Source organism: Leopardus geoffroyi, chromosome A1 (assembly GCF_018350155.1).
Source record: "Leopardus geoffroyi isolate Oge1 chromosome A1, O.geoffroyi_Oge1_pat1.0, whole genome shotgun sequence".
In the NCBI taxonomy this organism is placed as follows: Eukaryota; Metazoa; Chordata; class Mammalia; order Carnivora; family Felidae; genus Leopardus; species Leopardus geoffroyi.
The window spans coordinates 163,417,859-163,438,558 of NC_059326.1; the positions used below are offsets into that span (position 1 = coordinate 163,417,859).

General features: G+C 36.8%; 1 protein-coding gene across 47 annotated transcripts in view; it reads left to right on the forward strand.

Annotated features, from left to right (window-relative positions):
- Window positions 1-20,700, forward strand: part of PAM (peptidylglycine alpha-amidating monooxygenase) — a 287,832-nt gene that overhangs the window by 81,882 nt on the left and 185,250 nt on the right. The gene's annotated exons all lie outside the window — the stretch shown is intronic.

The following is a 20,700-nucleotide window of genomic DNA, read 5'->3' on the forward strand; positions in this document are numbered from 1 at the left end:
ATAACTGGTTAGAAGGATAAGTCACGGAGAACTCATTCACATGAAAGTGTAATACCAGACATTTGTGTACATAACCACCTCTAGAGCAACGGGAGGCGAAACAGCTAAGTAACAAGGGGCACAAGCTTTGAGTCAGACACTCCTAGGGTTAAGTCTTTTTTATTTTTTTTAGATATTTTGTCATTTTGAACAAGTTAAAGTTTGTAAGTTCATTCAGACCACTGTTTCCTCACTTGTAAAATGAAGATGATAATGTTTCATCAACTATATTATTAGAAAGTGAATAAATGAGAAGCTGAGGTCCCTCCAGGCATGTTTTGTGGGGATCATATCTTTGCCAGGAATCTTTCCTGTTTACTTCTATTGGTTGAGGAAATGGAGAGGCCATATTAATGCTTACAGCTGTGCTTCCCGTTATTTATAAACATTCTTTGCTTTTCTTTGATGATGTTATAAGTGGATTCATCCTCATCAAACTGAGTCTTTATTAATTGAGGATTTCTGCCCTCAAGCATCCGTCATGCAGAAACAGTACGGACATACAAGAAACGGTTAAAATACAAAGCTTTTTATATAAAGGTCATCAGTGCTACAGGATGTTGGGGAAGGGAAAAAACACATTGTGCAGATCAAACATCATATGAATGACAACTCCACTTTTCTCTTTGGTGTGGCCATTGAGATAAGTGGCATGAAAGGATGTTTGATACTGGGACTCAATAAGGGTAGTCCCGTAAAAATCTGTAAAAATCATAATTTTGTCAGATCTTGTTTGCAAGGTTTGGTTTCATAGAAGAAATTAGCATATCTTTTAAAAATATTTAATTCATTTACCATCTATACTTGAAAGGCAACTTGGTTTTTTCACATTCCAATGAGTGGAGCTTAGTATTATTCACAGGGTGAAGGATGCTGCGTTCCCCACACCTATCCCTAAGGGCTCACATTTTCTGAGAACACATCCTACATTGAATTTGCGATTGTCCATGAAGCTGTTATAGAGTAATGGCTGAAATACAAATTTTATCTTTATGTGTTTGTGGCAGCAAAATGCAGAGTTCTCCTACTTATTTGAGTAGCAGTCTTTATTTCATATACAGAGGAGAAGCAAAGGCATATATAATTAACTTAATTATTGAATGTGTCTAACACTAAATGGTTCCCTTTTGAAAAAATTTTAGTCAAAGATGGATTTGAAATGTGTTCTTTAATTCTATGTTGACTAATTAAGTAAAGGTTTTATGAATATGTTGGAGCTCTCCTGAGTTTAATGCCAATTAGTTTATTTTGTTTTGGATGATTTTTTTAAATTTCACTTTTGTTCCTCATCTTTGTATAATCTTTTCCCCTTCTTTTGCAATGGCTCTGTCCCCCTCATGCAATGGCCATGGTAATTTCTATGTCGTTTCAGTTTTCGTATATGTGCTGCCAAAGAGAGCACCCATTCTTTTTGGAACATTTACCTTGAACTGAGTACAAAAGAGTTTGTTATAATATTGTACTAGTTGAATGTTGCATATCTGTTAACAAATATTTGCTGATGTCTTGCTATGTGTGAGGCACTATGCTAGGTATTGGGGGTATAATAGTGAATAAAGCTTTCAAAAATCCCTACTCTCATGGGGCTTACAGTCAGAAATTAAACAAAGTAATAAGTAAAATAGGTAATATTGTAATTAAACTAAACACTTTGGAGCAGTACAGGGTGGTGGGTGATCCTAGGAGCATGGGAAATGTTGCAATTCTAAATGTCAAGGTCAATGAAGACCTCACTGTAAAGGTGATAATTTATCAAAGACCTGAAGTGAGCAAGAGAGGAAACCAAATGGATACCTACCTACGTGGGGTGAGAATATTCTTGGCAGATGAAACAGCTAGTGCAAAGACTCTGAAGTGGGAACATGCCTGTGTGAAGTCCAGCAAGAAGGCCAGTGTGCTGTAGGATAAGGAGCAGGGGAGAGGAAGGAGGGAGGAAAGACCCATGAAGAGGGGTGGGCGGTGGGAGAGGTTGGTTTTGTAGGGCCTCGCATGCCAGGATGATGACTCTTGCTTTTACTCTGACTCAAATGAGAGGGGTGTTAAGCAGCGAGATATGAGCTGCCTTACCAAAGGCTTACTATGATTGCTGTGCATTGAGAACAGATTATAAGGTGGCAAGGGCAAAAGTGGGGAGATGAGTTAGGAGGCAATTACAATAACCTGGGTATGAGAAGATGGTATCTAACTACTTACTGTGCATTCATTGCTGCGTGTATTGTATACAGAGACCAGTGCAAAGGGACCATTTCTATTTAGTTTTTAGTCTCTGCATTGTTTCCCCTTGTGGCACAAATCTTACATGAAAGGGAAACAAATCAATGAAAGTGACATCCTTCACATTGTTTTAGTCATTACTGTGATAATATGAATCTTGTGTGTGTATGGCATTGTATAGTTTTTCAGAGCATTCTTACATATATTGCCACATCTAGCCCACACTATAGCCTATTTAAAGGATGATAGTCCTGAGGTTTATAGGACATGGCTAGAGTCATGCAGCTGGTTCCTTCTTTTTTCAGGAGCGTGCACGTTGGCTTCTGTGAATATGTATAAGCTAAGCAATAACCAATAACCATCTATTCATGGAAGATGGGATTTGGGTACACTTAAAGAAATTTACTCAGCTGCTGACTCATTAAAGAGTATATTTATCATTGGTGGTGGCTGGGTTGTCAGGCTGAAAAAACAGCTTTGTTATTGGAATTGAGTCTGTAAATTCTTCAGAGGAGATTCTTTATAAACAAGAATATGCATTAATTTTCTCCTTTTAAGTTCATCATTTCTGTTTGCAGGATTCGCATGTCTAAAGATGAAGTAGATAAAAGTGTTCTAAAACTGGAAGAAACTTGCCCCCAAATGGGGGGGGGGGTTATAATACCGAAAGATATTTAATTTTTGCTGAACAGTATTACTAGGTACGGTGTCACCTTGTGTATGTCAAAATATTTCAGACAGATGATTTTCATATATGGAATTTAAATAACAAGGCTCATGACATTTTACTTTTAACCTACAAGATACATTGAATACAATTAAAATAGTCAAGTTAATGTCAAAGGAAATAACAAAAATAACTTCTCTGATTTAATTTAAATTTAAAATATATTTTCAGTGTTTCAGAGAAAGAGTGAGGGTATTGCAGAAATTGCTCTATGTTATAGTAGTTGAGAAAGCAGAGTGTGTATTTTGTATGATGTAACACCTATTGCAACATTTGAATGAACAAAATCTGAATGGGAAAATACACCTTTGTAGTCAAAGGGAATAATATATCACTTGAATTGTGTTCCTGAATTGCCATTTGTCTGGGAGATTGAATTTTTGAACATAACAGCAGTAAAATGCAAAAAAGGCAGATTAATATAGTGATGACTGTGAAAAAATTTAAGTGCTCAGGATCAGAATTTGAACTTATGGTCCATACAATAGTACTCCATTTCTTTCTTACAAATATGATTATTGAAAAGATTAATATTTTATGTTGAAAAGCCACTTATTTGAATAACCTCTCAATTATATTCCCCATTAAAGATTTTTTCCCCCCACTTTTTAGTTGAAATAGCAATATGTATAAAATGCAGTTGATGTTCTGGCTTTCAATCTGACAAGCTTTTGCAATATGTAGAATACATGATAGGCAGAGCCCTTTCCAAATGTTCTTTTTGAGCTTTTTTCTGGGTAATGGTTTCTGGATTAGCCTAGGGATTGGTGCCGCGGGTAGCATCTGAGATAGTGGTTTCTTTTTCTCTAATCCTGTTCTTTCCTATGTGGCCCACTCTTTAAGTCCTTCTTCTTCCCTCCTTTTGCTTCTTTTCTTGTTGATTTAATTCTTCTGTTCAACAATATTATCGGGTGCCTCCTATATGCCAGGCATTATTCAATACAGCGCCTTGCTCTCTTGAAGCTTCCCATCTTGTAAGGCAGGTGAACCATCACACAAACAAGTGAAAGTATTCACTATGATTAGGCCCAGAGAGTAGTGAGAGAGAGCAGGGCACCTTTGTGCTGGGGAGGTGGGGGGAGGCAAAGTCTGCTCACTTCGTGTGGAAAGACGGAGCTGTTTCTTCCTTCTTGAGCCTTTTTCTGTTTATTCTCAGCCTGATTCCTAATGGCCTGACTGCACTCACAACTTTCATGTACCCGGAGTTGAAGCCAGTGCCACGGTGTGTCTCTTCCCCCACTTAGAGATCTGCCAGTGACAGAAAAACGTGATTCCCTAATGTGCTTTTGCTTTTCTTACTTCCTATTAAGCATAGTGATCGAGTATTTTACAAGACATTCCTGATCCTTCCACCACCACCTAGCTTCATTCTCTTAGTACCACACATGTTGTATTTGCTTCTGTTATAGACCCTCTCACGTTGCCTTATAACGTTTCTCTTCCATCCCGTTATTATGCCACCCCAGCTGCCCCTGTAAAAGCCAGGTAAGCATGGTTTCTGTTTATCTTTGTTTGTTTTTTCCCGAGGTTAAACAGTGACTGAAGCAAATAAGTTTCAATAACTTATGTTGTATTTTGTAACCATATTAATAAATGGGTTATTTTTATAGTACTTACTCTTACAATAATTCCAAGCCACAAATATACTTTTTTCCAAGATGTAAATTGTTAAGTGAAAGCACAAAATGTAATATATTATGGGATTAATTTCAGAAACTAAATGCATTTTTGTCAATTAAATAAAATGTAAAAGGTACATTAATAACTAGCTTCCTCTGTTTCAGTATTTATATTTTTCATAGCCAAAGACAGCAGGATTCTGAACCACATTTAGAATTAATCAGAAGAAACGTAAGAGGCATGTAGAAAAACAACATAATTATATATGTGGTTTTATATATGCACTGCAAAGTGAAATTAGATAAGTCATTTGAAGAGTTGTATGATTCATTATAATGCAATCCATTATGTGGCTCACCTTAAATTATAATGTAACACTGAAAAAAAGCCACGGCCCTAAAGAAATATTTTATGTGAGGGATGTCATCATGCATTTACCGGAATCAGTATCGATATTTTGTAAGTTTTCATAGAAAAACTTCTAAACATTTTAAAGCAACATTTAAAAAGAACGTTACATTGTGAATATTTAGTTACGTGTTTTTATTTGTTCACTACTAAGATAGAGAAAAATTGATTATATTGAGATCATTCTTAAGGTTTTAAAACTGCCATTATTTCCATTAGTTAAAAAAAAAAGTAAATAAGTATCGATTTATAGATCAGCAGTCATTGACTTTAAACATCAAGGCATTTTTGTATTTTGTACAGCCTTTTAAAAGTCTACATACGTTTTTACTATCTTTAGTCATACCAGTTTTAAAGAGTGGTCATTAAGTTCTTTGGACATGAATTACTTGCCCCCAAAAGAAGAAGAATATTAATAATATAAATACTTATGTTTATTTTTTGTAAAAATATCTACATTTAAAGTTTTATATTGTTCCTTCCAAGATATCAGTTAGTAGATAGTAAAATGACAAATTCAGCTAAATATAGTGGAGAGAAGGGAAGAAAAAATGTGAATACAACTTAATAATTTCTTAACTTTTGTTTTCTTCTACGTGTCAGAGAAACTTATTTAAACTCAAGTTTTAGTTGAATGGTAATTTTTATTGTTTAAAAGAGAAATGTGGCATCATTGTAATTATACTCTCAAGGTATATGTTTGCTTTGTTTTGTTTTTAATTTATTGTGAGTTCAAAGGGAATAGCTGTCTCATAATGAGTTTCTGTCCGTGATCAGGAAATAAAAATAAGAAGAACATAGTGAGGAGAGGGTCTCTGCTTCATATTCTAATCCATCAGGATAACACATATATCATGCATGTTCTTAATTCTTGATTAAAAATCTCGATTAAGATGGAAGAGATTCTGGTTTTTCACCTTTAAATATTCTTTAATATAGAGAGTTGACAGTGATGGATTGACTAATAAGTAATAAATACAGAATCAGAGGTCTGGAATAATCTTTGAAATATCACCTCCAACTCCCTGAATCTCAGAAGTAGTACATTGAAGTATTTGAATTCCTAAAGATCTTTAAAGAAAATTTCATCACTTTTTTATTGTGATATATATCATACATACTGATGAATGCATAAAGCTTAGACAGTTTAAAGAATAGCCATATATTCCTATGGGACCAACACCCAGTTCAAGAAATAGAACATTACTCTTGCCCTAGAACATTACTCTTTCTCTCTACATGAAATTGCTTTTACTTTCTATCGAAACCAGTTCCAGTTGTCAAAGTTTATGTTCAAGGATTACATGTAGAATCACTGTGTTCCCCTTACCTCCCAAAGTTTCAGGGCTTTATTACTGGAAAGAGTTAAACTCAACAGAGACCCTGCCTAGACCAGAAGTATTTCTATTCCTGGTGATTCTGAAATGCATTAAGTGGCTGAAAATAAAAGTGTGTCATTTAGGTAATTGTGCCAGGTGATGTGTTTGTTGAAAGAGCTGTGGGGAGCATCCTTCTATCTGTCTTTAAAATGCAGAGGCTTAAGATGAAATGTTGTAGAGATTTGGGCAGATGGGACTGAGAAGAGATTCTTGGGTTGACATCGATTAAATCCATCTTTCAGGATGATAGAAAAGATCCAGTAGTACTACAATCAGCTGAAATCGTAGGGTAGAAGGTGACTACTGGGAGGCAATTTTCAATTAAGACATCAGACAAATGTGGGCAGCCGGTGGCTTAGTCAGTTAAGCCTCCAACTTCAGCTCAGGTCATGATCTCACCGTTCGTGAGTTGGAGCCCTGCATCAGGCTCTCTGCTGACAGCTCAGAGCCTGGACCCTCCTGCTTTGGATTCTGTGTTTCCCTCCCTCTTTGCCTCTCCCGTGCTTGCATTCTGTCTCTTTCTTTCTAAAAAATAAACAAACAATTTAAAAAAGACATCAGACAAATGACTTCAGTGAGTGTAATCAAGTTTTTCAGAAGGAAAAAAAAACGTGTACTGTCATTTTTTACTAAACACTAGATCTTTAAATATACACCTCAGTGTTCTGCCCACAAAACATGTTGCTTTTCTTTATTTTGATAGGTACAGCATTATGTCCAAACTTATTTTTTATGCCACTTCTTTTTTTTTTTAAGTTTATTTATTTTGAGAGAGAAACAGAGGAAGAGCTTGGGCAGGGTAGAGAGAGAGGGGGAGAGAGAATCCCAAGCAGGCTCCATGCGGTCACTGCAGAGCCCCACACGGGGCTCACTGTGGGGCTCACTTTCAGGAACCGCGAGATCATGATCTGAGCGGAAATCAAGAGTCAGACGCTTAACCGACTGAGCCACCCAGCCTCTCTTCTTATGCTACTTTCTTACATTGGGGCCATTTGTTTGGTTTTGTTTTATTGTATTTTGGATTATTAATCACTGAGCAGATACTTTATTATTATAAAAGGAATTATAAATATCATTGAAATGGTGCTGGTGTTGAAGGAGCAGATGGGTGCTGATTTCTGCAGTTTTTTGTCTTTGTTTTTTAATATTTTCCCAAAGATAGCTGTTGGCAAAGTATAACAATCTGTGATCAGATTACTGGAGCAGAAAAAAAAAAAAAAAAGGAAAAGGAAATTAACCATACATAGGTCTACATATATTTTTTCTAAAAAGAGAAAAAACCCAACACCTCTAAATATGGATATTTGTTATAATTAAAGAACATAGAAACACTTCTATCAGACTTAATATTGCACCTCTCCCATTTCATGATTTTCATTTTCCCTTGCCCTCCTGTTTACCTCGATGCTCTGTAGTGGATCTGTGTAATAATCATTGCTGCCGGGGCAAAGCTCCCACCAGCCAGAGATGTGACAGTTCACAAAGAGAGATGTTTTGGCATTCCCAGACACAGAGGACATTAAATTTGGTGTGAGACAGAACAGGTCTTCTTTATTTTGACCTATAAAACATAGATGCTATTGTAAAAAATATCACTACACAAAATATCTTCAGCCAGTAGCTTTGGATGATATCAGTCTTCAAGGTTTGCACTGTATTTTATTACTATATGTTTTGCCTCCTCCTCTTTATATTTTGAAAAGAAAACCAAGGGGATTCACTATACTATATATCAATTTTGAAGCAACTTGTCTGGCTTCAGAGGCATCTCTGAAAGGAATGTCCCATTTCCTTGTTAGAGTATATTCTTTAACATGTTAAAGGATCATAGGTTTTAATATCACTAGCTGGGGTAAAGGGCAAGAGCTAATCAATATTCTTTCCTAGATCTGTCCCAGGGTGTCTTGCAACCCTATCTGTTTCCTGTTTCTCCTTTACTTCTTCTGCTTGAGAGCTTTTCTAGTTAAAGTCTCCCACATCTCATACGTCCATTAGGATATCCCGTTTTCTCTACCTATAAAGTATGCTTGGAATCCAACCACTTGTTACCTCAACTGCTACCACTTTGGATTGAACTACCAGGATAAGACAGAAAAAGATAATATATAAAAATACTACCTAATAATAATATAATTTATAATAATATAAGTGTATAATGATTTCATAAATTAACGAAATAAATTTATAATTTAATTTATAGGGGCACCTGGGTAGCTCAGTCGGTTGAACACCCGACTTCTGCTCAGGTCATGATCTCAAGGTTGCTCAATTTGAGCCCCACATTAGGTTTGCTGCTGTCAGCGCAGAGCCTGCTTCAGATCTTCAGTCCCCCTCTCTCTCTGCCCCTCTCCCGCTCATGCTCTCTCTCTCAAAAATAAATAAAGCATTAAAAAATACTGTAAATTTACAATACTATAATATAAAAAGAAGAATATACTTTCCTTGCTTTATCCCCTTGCTCCTCCAATCTTCCCCTCAGTCCACAATCTCCATAAAGAAGCCAAAATGATTAATTTGAAATATAAATCCAATCATGTCCTTCTTCTCGGCCTCTGTAGTGACTTTCCATTTGACGACAGGCCATAGTCCTTCCAGTGACCCATAAAGCTCTACTGATCCAATCTCCATTACCTGCCTGAGCTGCTCCCCTGACTTGATTCCAGCACATTTGCCTTTTTGTGGCTGCTTTGCTCCAGCCCTTTCATCTCCCTGGAGACCTCTGTAGACAGCCAGTGTTCTCACTCCTGACCTCCTGGGAGTCTTGGTCACCTGTCACCTTTATAGTCTCATAGTTTACTGCTTATCTTATCCTAACATTCTCATTCTCTTTTCCTCTGCTCTCCTTTTCCCATGATGATCATCACCTTCTAACATACAATGTTATTAAACTATTATGTGTTTATGGTCCATTTTCTTGCTACGATGTAAGATGCATGAGGGCTGAAATCTTCCATTTGTCCATGGTGTATTTTAAGCACTTAGAAATTATTTATTCAGTAAATGAATCCGTATAAAATAAATGATTGGTATACACCTTACTGGCTCTTCACTTTTCTTCCTTCCAGATCTCACAGCCGTCCTTATTTGTAACTAGACAAATGGATGGCATCAGCACTAAATCTCTTAGATGTAGCATCCTAAACCAAATATTAGAACCAAAATTTTAAAAGGAAAGTGAATCTCAAATATAAATATCTTTAAGTCATTTTTTAAGCATGACCATAACACCCTTATTTCTGTCTCTCTCAAAAACATCTACAAACTTTCATTATTGCTTTTGGTTCCAAAAAGGAGTTACCAAAAAGAGATGTTTTCAATCTAGATTTAATATCCCTATTGATATCCATGTTACTCTAAGGGTAATTCAGTTCTCCACTAATTTATAGATGGGAGGAATGAGAATCTTGGAATAAATGCTGAATATGATCAGATAAGAAAATAGATCAAAATCTTCTTGTCATAGTCCTTTTAGGCTGCTATAACAAAATACCATAGACTGGATGGCTTATAAGCAAAAGAAAGCTATATCTCAAAGTTCTGGAGGCCAGGAAGTCCAACATCAAGATGTCAGCAGATTAATATCTGATGAGAACCTGCTCCCTGTTTCATAGGTGGTCATCTTTACATTGCATACTCATGTGGAAGGGACAAAGAAGCTCCTCAATGTCTCTTATAAGAACACCATGCCCTCATCATGTACCACTGCTACATAATCATCTGTCAAAGGCCCCACTTGCTAATATCATCACATTGGGTGTTAGGATTTCAACATGAATTTTGAGGAGGGACACAAACTTTCAGTCTATAGCACCTCTCTATTCACAGAGATAGAAATAAAATTACATCAAGATTAAAGGTGGAAAGTTTTTAGGAGAAAGTTTGGCATTAAATACCGCAATAATATGGGATGCCTGGGTGGCGCTCAGTTGGTTAAATCTCTGACTCTTGGTTTTGGCTCAGGTCATGGTCTCATGATTGGCAACATAGAGCCCCACGTTGGGCTTTGCACTGGCAGCATGGAGCCTGCTTGGGATTGTTTCTCTCCCTTTCTCTCTGCCCTCCCTCCCCTCAAAATAAATAAATAAGCATTTCTTTAAAAAAAATGAAAATCCACAAAAATATGAAAAAATTCATTTCTGGCAATAGTGTTTAAAAAGCAGCCACTCTACATATCATGACCTTGTTGAAAAAGGTAATTATTTAGGTCAGTATATGAGTATTTTGTGTGAACTTACATGATAACATTTGAAGACAGTACAGGTTCTGAATGAAAGAGTAAAGATCTCATATAAATTAAAAAAATGGAAAAATATAGATCCACAGAAAGTGTAGTGGAAATATGGGTTGGGTGCTAGAACAGGAAGATAGATTAAAAATTTTACCAAAAAATTTTAACCAACTTTGGCTGAAAAATTTTACCAAATGCTAATCAATGAAGGGAGGAACCTTTTGTTTCAGTTTTACCCCTAAAGTAGTTCACAGTGGTTATACGCTAAAAAGCTAGAAGGGACAGCAAGTGCATTTGATTAGAAAATCAAGGTCCCAAATATCATTTGAAATGGGTTTGAGCAAAACAAATATAATTTAATACAGTAGTGAGGACTTCTATAGTTAGTCCAAAAAAAAAAAAAAAAAAACCTGCATAATGAAAAGATGGTAAAGCTGTATAGCATAGAAAGATCATTAGAATTCTAGTAGCTACCAGAAAAAAGAGTCTGATGTGAAGATGAACTATTGTAATGAGCACTCAGGGTACAAGGATACTTCCTAGGATTTTTTGCTTTCAGAAACCACAATTTAAGAGGGACTTGAAAAATGGAAACTCTTTCCAGGAATGTTCGTCAGAGTGGGAAATGAAGGAAGAGGAATGAACTGTCTGGAAAATACACTGCTTAGGCACTGACCATGCAGCTCATTTAATCCCCTTAACTCTGCAAGTGGATTAATGTCTCCACAATATAGAAAATTTAGTATTGCTCTTTTTACTAAATCGAAATTATCAATGAAACTTTCAAATGGACACCATCTTGGGAAAATATCTCAACAGAACTAACTCAAGAAAAAATAAAAATTGGAAAAGGTCTGTAACCATTAAAGGGATTCAGTCACTAGTTAAAAACTTATTTACAAAAAAATCTCAAAAGGCCTAAACATTTTTGCAGGAAACTTCTATAAACAATTTCGAGAATATACAAACTGAACAAAATACAGTCTAGAAGAATGTTTTATTTGCAAGTCATTTTATAAGGCTTGGATAATCTTGATGTCAAAACCAGAGAAGAGAATATGATAAGAGAAAATTAAAGGTAAATCTTATTTGTAAAATTAGATGAAAAAATCCTCAGTGAAATAATAAAAACTGAACCCAGCCACATATTTAAAACATGTATCATGACCGAAGGTGTTTTATCGAAAATGTTAAAGAGTGGTTTGACCTCAGAAAATTTATTAAGGTAATTTCCCACATGAGTAGATTAAAGGTTAAAAAAAGCACATTAGTAATGATTTCACAAAAATATTTGATAAAATTCAGTGTCCCATTGTAATAAAAACTCTTAGCAAACTGGAAATAGAAAGTAACTATTCCTAACTGGATAAAGGGAGTCTACTAAGACCCACAGCAGATGTCATGCTTGATGCTGAAACATGTGAAGTGTTCGCTTTATATTAGAAATAAGGCATGTCTACTCTCACTGCTCCTATTTACTGTTGTAGTAGATGTCCTAACCAGAGCAGTAAAACAAGAAGAATGAAAATTCAAATATTATATATAAATGTAAATTAAAATTGATATATTTACATATGGTTAGATTAAGATACATTAAAAATAGTAAACAGTCTTTTCTTTGAAACAACATTGATCTAAACTATGTTTAAATGATGCATAAAAGGGAGGAAAATTAGGTTGTCTTTATTTGTTACTTATGGGTTTTATAAATATGTTCTTTGTCTCTATTCAAAAGTGCTGATATTAATGGGAAAAAAGCCATGGGCAAAACAAAGTCTAGAGGAAACGATTATTTTGTTTTGGAAACTCTTTGACATAAAAATTCTTTAATTAAACCGTATTGTCTTAGACATAGTAGATTGAATTTAGCTAACATATAGTATAGTATTGGTTTTAGAAGTAGAATTTAGTAATTCATCCCTTACATATAATACCCAGTGCTCATCTAAACAAGTGCCCTTCTTAATTCCCATCACCCATTTAGCCTATCCCCCCACCTACCTCCCCTCCATCAACCCTCAATTTGTTCTCTGTGTTTAGGAATCTCTTAGGGCTTGCCTCCCTCTCTGGACATAGTGTATGTTTATAACAATGATAAAAAAATTTCTGTAGAAAACTGGTTTAATACATTGGGTCCCACGGACTTTAATCCTACTGGGCAGTAGTGGTATATAATTTGGGAGTGGATTTGACTACATACAGCAAAACAAATGAAAATATTTGAATAAGATAGCAGTTAATTTCTTTCACAAAGGAAAGAGATTTATGTGTTTTGGAGATAAGGTGGTCTGGCTTTTCCATATATTCATCAGGGACCCAGGCTCATTCTAGCCTACCACTCTAGCATCTTTAGGTATAGTCCTTGTCCTCATGGTTCAGCCTAGCTGTGAAACCTCCAGTCATAGCATGCCCTTTTTAGCCAGCAGGATAGATGAAGTGGCAAAGCAGGATGTACAAATAATACTTTGGCTTTACCTATCTGCTGTTGAGGGTGAGGCATGTCATCCTATAATTGAGCAGCAATGTGACTAGCTAAAAATTAGGGTTTTTGTGCTGAAGGTGGAAAGGGAAAGGGATATTGTAAGGCTAGTGGTCCTTGTTACAGGTCAGGTGGCTGTTTAACTCATAATAATGCTGGTTTAATTGTTGGAAGATTAGAGGAGACATACTATTTTTTTAAGTTTATTTATTCTGAGAGAAAGAGAGAGAGAGAGAGAGAAAGAATCTCAAGCAGGCTCCATGCTGTCAGTGCAAAGCCAGATGTAGGGCTCAATCCCATGAACCATGAGATCATGAACTAAGCCAAAGCCAAGAGTCAGATGCTCAACTGACTGAGCCACCCAGGCACCCCACAGAGGAGACATACTCTTCACTTGATTTTTTTTAATGTTATTTATTTTTGAGAGAAACAGAGTGTGAGCAGGGGAGGGGCAGAGAGAGAGGAAGACACAGAATCTGAAGCAGGCTGCAGGCTGTGAGTTGGCAGCACAGAGCTCGACATGGGGCTCGAACTTACGAACCCCAAGATCATGACCAGAACCAAAGTTGGATGCTCAACCAACTGAGCCACTCAGGTGCCCCTTTACTTGTTTTTACCTTGTCCCTTTGAGTATATGAATAAGTCTGTCATTGAGCACTTATTTTTTTTTAAGATGACTTTGTCATTATGAATAGTAAACATACTAGCATAGAAACAAGAAATAACACATATAATAAGCTTCATTTGGGGCGCCTGGGTGGCGCAGTCGGTTAAGCGTCCGACTTCAGCCAGGTCACGATCTCGCGGTCCGTGAGTTCGAGCCCCGTGTCGGGCTCTGGGCTGATGGCTCAGAGCCTGGAGTCTGTTTCCGATTCTGTGTCTCCCTCTCTCTCTGCCCCTCCCCCGTTCATGCTCTATCTCTCTGTGTCCCAAAAATAAATAAACGTTGAAAAAAAAAATTTAAAAAAAAAAAAATAAGCTTCATTAAAATTCAGTTATTTAGAGTGAAATTGCCTAATTCTTCCAGGCAACTCATACTAACAAATTGTACTTAGCATAATTGCTGGGTTAATATTATCTCTTTTTCCAAATTACATATTTTTGATTCACATTTATTATGGCAGTTGTCCTCTGCACTTGGAGTGATAACACACTGTTCATTTATACATTCTAGGACCCAGAATCAAGCTTTGATTTTTCTACCATCTCTACCTGCTCACTCCTGAACTGTTACACACAGACATACACACACAGACACACACACACACACACACACCCCACATCTTCATTATCATTTCACCTATTGATGGACCCTTATGTTACCTCCATATCTTGGCTATTGTAAATAGTGCTGCAATAAACGTAGGGGTACATATATCCTTTCAAAACAGAGTTTTTGTTTTCTTTGGATAAATGCCTAGTAGTGAAATTATTGGATCATATGGTATTTCTATTTTTAATTTTTTGAGGAGCCCCCATACTTTTTCCACAGTGACTATACCAATTTACATTTCCACCAACACTGTACATGGGTTCCTTTTTTCCACATCTTCACCAACACTTGTAATTTCTTGTGTTTTTGAGTTTAGCCATTCTGACAGGTATAAGGTGATATCCCATTGTGGTTTTGATTTTCATTTTCCTGATGATGAGTGATGTTGAGCATCTTTCCATGTGTCTGTTGACCATCTGTATGTCTTCTTTTGAAAAATGTCTGTTCAGGGCCTCTGCCCATTTTTTAATTGGGTTGTTTGTTTTTTTGGTGTTGAGTTGTGTAAGATCTTTACATATTTTTGATATTAACCCCTTATCATTTGCAAATATTGTCTCCCATTCAGTAGGTTGCCTTTTTGTTGTATTGATGGTTTCCTTTGACGTGCAAAAGTTTTTATTTTGATGTAGACCCAATAGTTTGTTTTTTTTTTTTGCTTTTCTTTCCTTTGTTCTTAGGAGACATATCTAGAAAAATGCTGTTATGTTCGATGTCTGAGAAATTACAGCTTGTGTTATCTTCTAGAATTTTTATGGTTTCAGGCCTGACACTTCGATCTTAAATCCATCTTGAGTTTGTTTTTGTACGTGGTGTACATGTAGCTGTCGAGTTTTCCCGGCACCATTTATTGAAGAGATTATCTTCTCCTTAGTGTATATTCTTGCCTCTTTTGTCATAGATTAATTAACCATATAATTGTCGGCTTATTTCTGGGCTTTCTGTCCATTGATCTATGTGTCTGTTTCTGTGCTAGTACCATACTGGTTTGATTACTACAGCTTTGTAGTATATCTTGAGACCTGGAATTGTGATACCTCCAGCTCTGTTTTTCTTTCTCAAGATTGGAGAAAAAGAGAGCAACTAACGGATAGGCTGTTTTGAATAACTTTATGAGCCAGACTTTGAGTAAGACATAATTTCTCCACTGGATATGCACAACGATACTAGGATTTGGGTAGTTCCGGAATCTAGAAACATTCTTATTCCACTATCAGGGGCTGTTCTAAGAGAGGAGGAAGAGGGGGGCATTAACATTGTTCTAAGAAGCAAGTCAGCACAATGCCAAATGATAAGTCTTAACAGCTTGGTCAGTGATATGTTGTACAGTGTTCTATCCTCAGTCCTGATGCTTTAAAGAAATCAGTACAGCCTAAGGGCTTGCTGATCCATGAGCAGAGGCACCGCCACATGTGATCCAGCACATGATAAAACATTTTAATATTTCTAGAACTATGCTTTCTTACCTTGGATATGTACATTTAATGTAATCTTGTTGTTTTTTTTTTTCCTCCTTGCAAAGTTTCTATTAAGTTGATGGTGTACTTCAAAAGTGATGGTTGGTCCAAACAAATAGAAATTCAAAGGAAAAAAAATAAAAATAACTTCAACCTAAACCTCACAGCTTATATAAAAACTAACTTAAAATATATCACAGTTAAATGTGAAAAATAAAACTACGAAACTTTTACGAAAAAAAATAGGAGAAAATCATCAGGACCTAGGGCTAGGTGAAAAGTTCTTAGACCTGACACTAAATGCACAATCCATAAAAGGGAAAATTGACAAATTGAAGTCATCAAAACTAAAAACTTTTGCTTCGAAAAAGATGCTGTGAAGAAGATGTGAAGGCAAGGTACAGAGGCAGAGATAATATTTGCAAACCACATATCTGACAAAGGCCTTTTACCTAGAATATAATATAAGCTTTCAAAATTCAACAGTAAAAGAAAAAAAAAAAGCAATCCAGTTAGAAAATGGACAAAAGACATGAGTAGACATTTCATTGAAGAAGATATATAGTTGGCAGATAGGCATATGAAAAGATAGGCCAACATCATTACTTACCAGGGAAATGCAGATTAAAAGCAAAGTAAAATATTGCTACACACCCACCTATCACACTGGCTAAAATGTAAAAATAGCGATGACACCAAATAAAGCCCAGGGTGTGGAGAACTGGATCACTCATAGATTACTCGTAGAAATCATTTTACACATAGCCACTCTAGAAAAGAGAATGACAGTTTCTCACAAAATGGCCATTTTTGAGCATTTATTCTCAGAGAAACAAATTTATGTTCACAGTAAAACCTGCACATGCCTGTTCATTGCAGCATAATTTAGAGAAGCCTCAAGCTGGAAACAATCCAAATGTCCTGCAAAAGATGATTAGTTAAACTATGGTACATCTGTACCATGAAATAAGACTCAGCAGTAAATAGGAATGAATTATTGATATGTATAACAGCTTGGATGTGTCTCAATGGAATTGTGCTGAGAAGCCAATCTCAGACGATGACCCAGTGTATGATTCTGTTTATAAAACATCCTTGAAATGACAAACTTATAAAAGATAGAGACCAGATTTCCTCATGTGCTGTGGACGATAGTTGAACAGGATGTTACCATAGGGAGAAATTGGATGAAGGTTATCTGGGATCTCTCTGTATTATTTCTTCCGACTTCATGTGAATCTACCATGATCTTAAAAGCAAACAAACAAAAACTAAATGGTCCCTTCAAATCAAGGGAAAAGGGACAAAAGACTCAACCTTGTAGTTAAATAACTTGCCTATGATCCCACAGCGTGTGAATATAGCAGTGCTTAGACTTGAACTCAGAGAGCTGACTTTAAATCTGGTCGCTGTTTCCACAACACATGCCATCCTCCTGGTCCCACTCAAGGTAAATAGCAGTAATTTTTACATGCAGGCCTTTGCAGCCATTTCTCCAAAGGAAAAAAAAAGTGAGAAAGAAAGAAACATTAAAATTAAAGAAATTCAAAGAATTGGGATCAGATGTTAGGTTGTAGTCAAACTCTCAACTGTGCCTCTCAAACATCTCAAGGTCACCTGGGGTTCTTGATAAAATGCAGATTTGAACTGAGTCAGTCTTGGGTGGAGCCTGAGACTAGTTCTGATAAGCTCCCAGGTGATGCTAAAATTGTAATCCATGGACCAGTCACTGAGCAGCAGGGATAAAAGGATAAAAGAAACAGGGATAGCTGTTTGTAACTAAGGTAACGAAGAATGCCTTACAACAAACAGCATTTCAGATGCGGTTAGGATACTGCACTCCAGTGGCACATGGAATGAGAGAGGAAGAAAAACATTGTCAGGCTGTAGTTTAAGCCTGGGGAATCCATCCATAAGTGAAGACAGCTGAGTGGAAAGAGACACACAAGAGTCAAAGCGTTGTGTTAAGATGATGCTTTGCAGTCAGTTGCAGCAAACAGCTGTTGTAAATGTGAGGTTGTCTACTTTTTACATTTGTGTGTAAAAGAAATTATTGATAATGTAGGAAGTTTATTGTGTCCACAGCCTAGACTGTTATCAGACCTGACAACTCCAGTTTCATTCAGTTAAGTGTTTTGGGATTTGATTTGTCCTGTTATCTAAATTAATTAAGGTCAGAATATCCAAAGTTCCATTTATTCAGGGGTACGTATGTTTAATTTTTGTATTACTGATTAGCACAAATAAATTGTGCCAAAGAGTTTTAGATGCCCTTCTTTCAAAGTCACTCTTTAATTATTAATGCTTTTATCAGGCTTTCTGAAAGGTGCCATGTTTCCCAGAGTAACTAAAGCTTGATGGGGCTTTATGTTATGATAGGAAATTATTAAATGAGTATGAGAACTGAGGAAACGAAGTGTGAAATTGTGTGGTATTTCAAAGTGTGAGCTTCTTTTGTGATCTATATTTTATCACACACTAGGTCACATTTGGTGGAGTATTTGCTCATGGGTCAGCAAGCCCGTAGGCTGTCGTAGTTTCTTTAAAACAACAAGCTTGAAGGGTGGAACACTGATCAACTGCACCCCTGGCCGAGCTGCAAGACCTTTTAATTTCATGGGGTGTTGTACTGACTTGCTTCTTAGGAACAGGCTAATGACTTTTTCTTCTCCCTCCTCCCTTAGAACGGTCCCTGATGGTGGAAATAATGACACACAAAACTACCCTTGAGAAGCTTACTTTCTCATTAGTCTCTCATCTCCACTGTTGCTCCCAGTTCCTCCACTTCAGCCTCCACTCCACAGCCAGAGTTTACAACACACTTGTGATTCCATCACCTACAGGATGAAGTCTCAATGTATCTCGGCATGGATCACAGGGCCTCTTGTGTGTTGGCTCCTGCCTTTCTCACCAGCCTCGTTTTCTAGCCCTCCCCACTTCCAGTGTTCCTTGAGCTCTGGCCATACTAAACTACTTGTAGTTCTTAGAACTCACCTTGCTCACCTGCCTCTAGGTTGACCTATAAGCTGTTTTCTCTATTTGGCATGTTTTGTTTGTTTTTGTTTTGTTTTGTTTTTTCCGCTTGGCCACCTGCTGGACACTTGATCCCTAGCTTAGTCACCTCCTCCATGAGGCTGCCATAGTCAAGGCTGTTTGGTTTCAAGGTATAGAAATCCACTGAAATTATCACCAAAAAAGTGTTTATGTAAATGAAAATCAGGCCACTTCATGCTTTTCTGAACAGGACAGGAAATATGCTAGGGCTTTGGAGAGAACCCAGTTAGGAACCAAGTTGGCTCCCTTGGTGTTGTGTAGTTTCCATCACTCCTCTCTGTGACTGATCCATTCTTCTCTTTTGATTTGTGAAGGGATGTTCTGGCTTCTCTACCCTTTTGTCACTTCAGCTTGCTAATGGCTTTGCTTTGGATTCCCCTGATATCATTTGGCCCTGATATTACATAAATTTCTGACTCAGCTAACATCTCATTTTCACAATATCAGATTTTAGGCAGAGATGTTTACACTGGCCCAGTTAGGTCAAGTGGCCGATTGGCTGTATACAGAGCTATATACAGGATTGTATATGGAGTGAGGTCCTACCGTAACTTCCATGGAGCCCACCATTCAAGGCTGGGAAGTGTGTTTGGTGCTGCTTCTCTGATTCTACCGCTCAGAGGGAGATGGTCCTTCCCCTTTCTCCGAAGTCTCACTTTACAGAGTTCCTACACACAGTTCTACTTACCCTTCACTCAAAGGGTATACTGATCTCAGATTTTAGGGCATGACATCTCAGTTCATATGAATAAGCCCTTCTCCAAATTCTGGGGTGGTTTTCTCATGGTTTTCTTGCCAAGTAAGAAGAGGAAGTTCACTTTTTGGAATGGCCATGTTCTCACTGGGATTATTACAAAAACTTTGTTGTTGGTGGTGGTTGTGCAGGGGACTCAATTCTGTTTATTTGGGGAAAATTATAATTAAATTTAAGAGAAAATTAGGTTTTTAAAATCTCTTGTGCTGTGAAAATGTATCTACTTGAGTGAGCTAAAGATAGTAAAATTACATCTAGGTTAATATCATTCAGCTCTCTAAACTCCTTCCTGACTATTCCAGTGAGAGTGCTTTAGATGATAAGGGGCAACATTTTTCTAAGAAAACTTATTTAAGTGGAAATATCCTAAAGAAACTCAATTAAAGCTGAAATCAGAGAATTATGGAGTTTTCTCTTTAAATACATACCACATCCTACAAATTGTTCCATGATGCTCTATTTTGAGAATTTATCTCACAGAATACCAGTTCTATAATAGAATAGGAACATGGTGAAGATTTTATTGATTAGGGCAAAGAAAAGTACTGTTTTTGAGAGGCCTATTCCATATAGCCTGTGTGATCCTCTTGACACACCTCTTACTTCATGCTGAGATTTGCTGAATATATAGAATGATTTCCCACTGTGACTGTCAGGAGAAGGGTATACCTGAGGAGAAGAAAAATTGGGTAAAAATTTTTGAATTATAAAATGTGATCTCTTTCTTTCTCTCCATTACCTTCCTCCCCCGCCCCTTTTTTTCTTCTTTATCCAGGAAGCATAGAACTTGATTGTGCTTTATTTTTCCCACCCATAAGAAGATAATGAACCTATTGCCCTTATGTACTATGATTATTTTGGGGAATCTTGTGCATGTACCTTATAAACCATAATGTTTTAGAAGGGTGAGACACTGTTAAGGGTCTAGTATGTGCAGTGAAGGGAACAAAGATGCCTCACATGTGACCCCTACCCTAAAGGGTTAGCACTTATTTGGGGAGTCAGGATAATCTAGTCTCCTTGTCTGAACAAGAGGAAAAACATTTGGAGTAGAATCTGCTCCTATTTTAA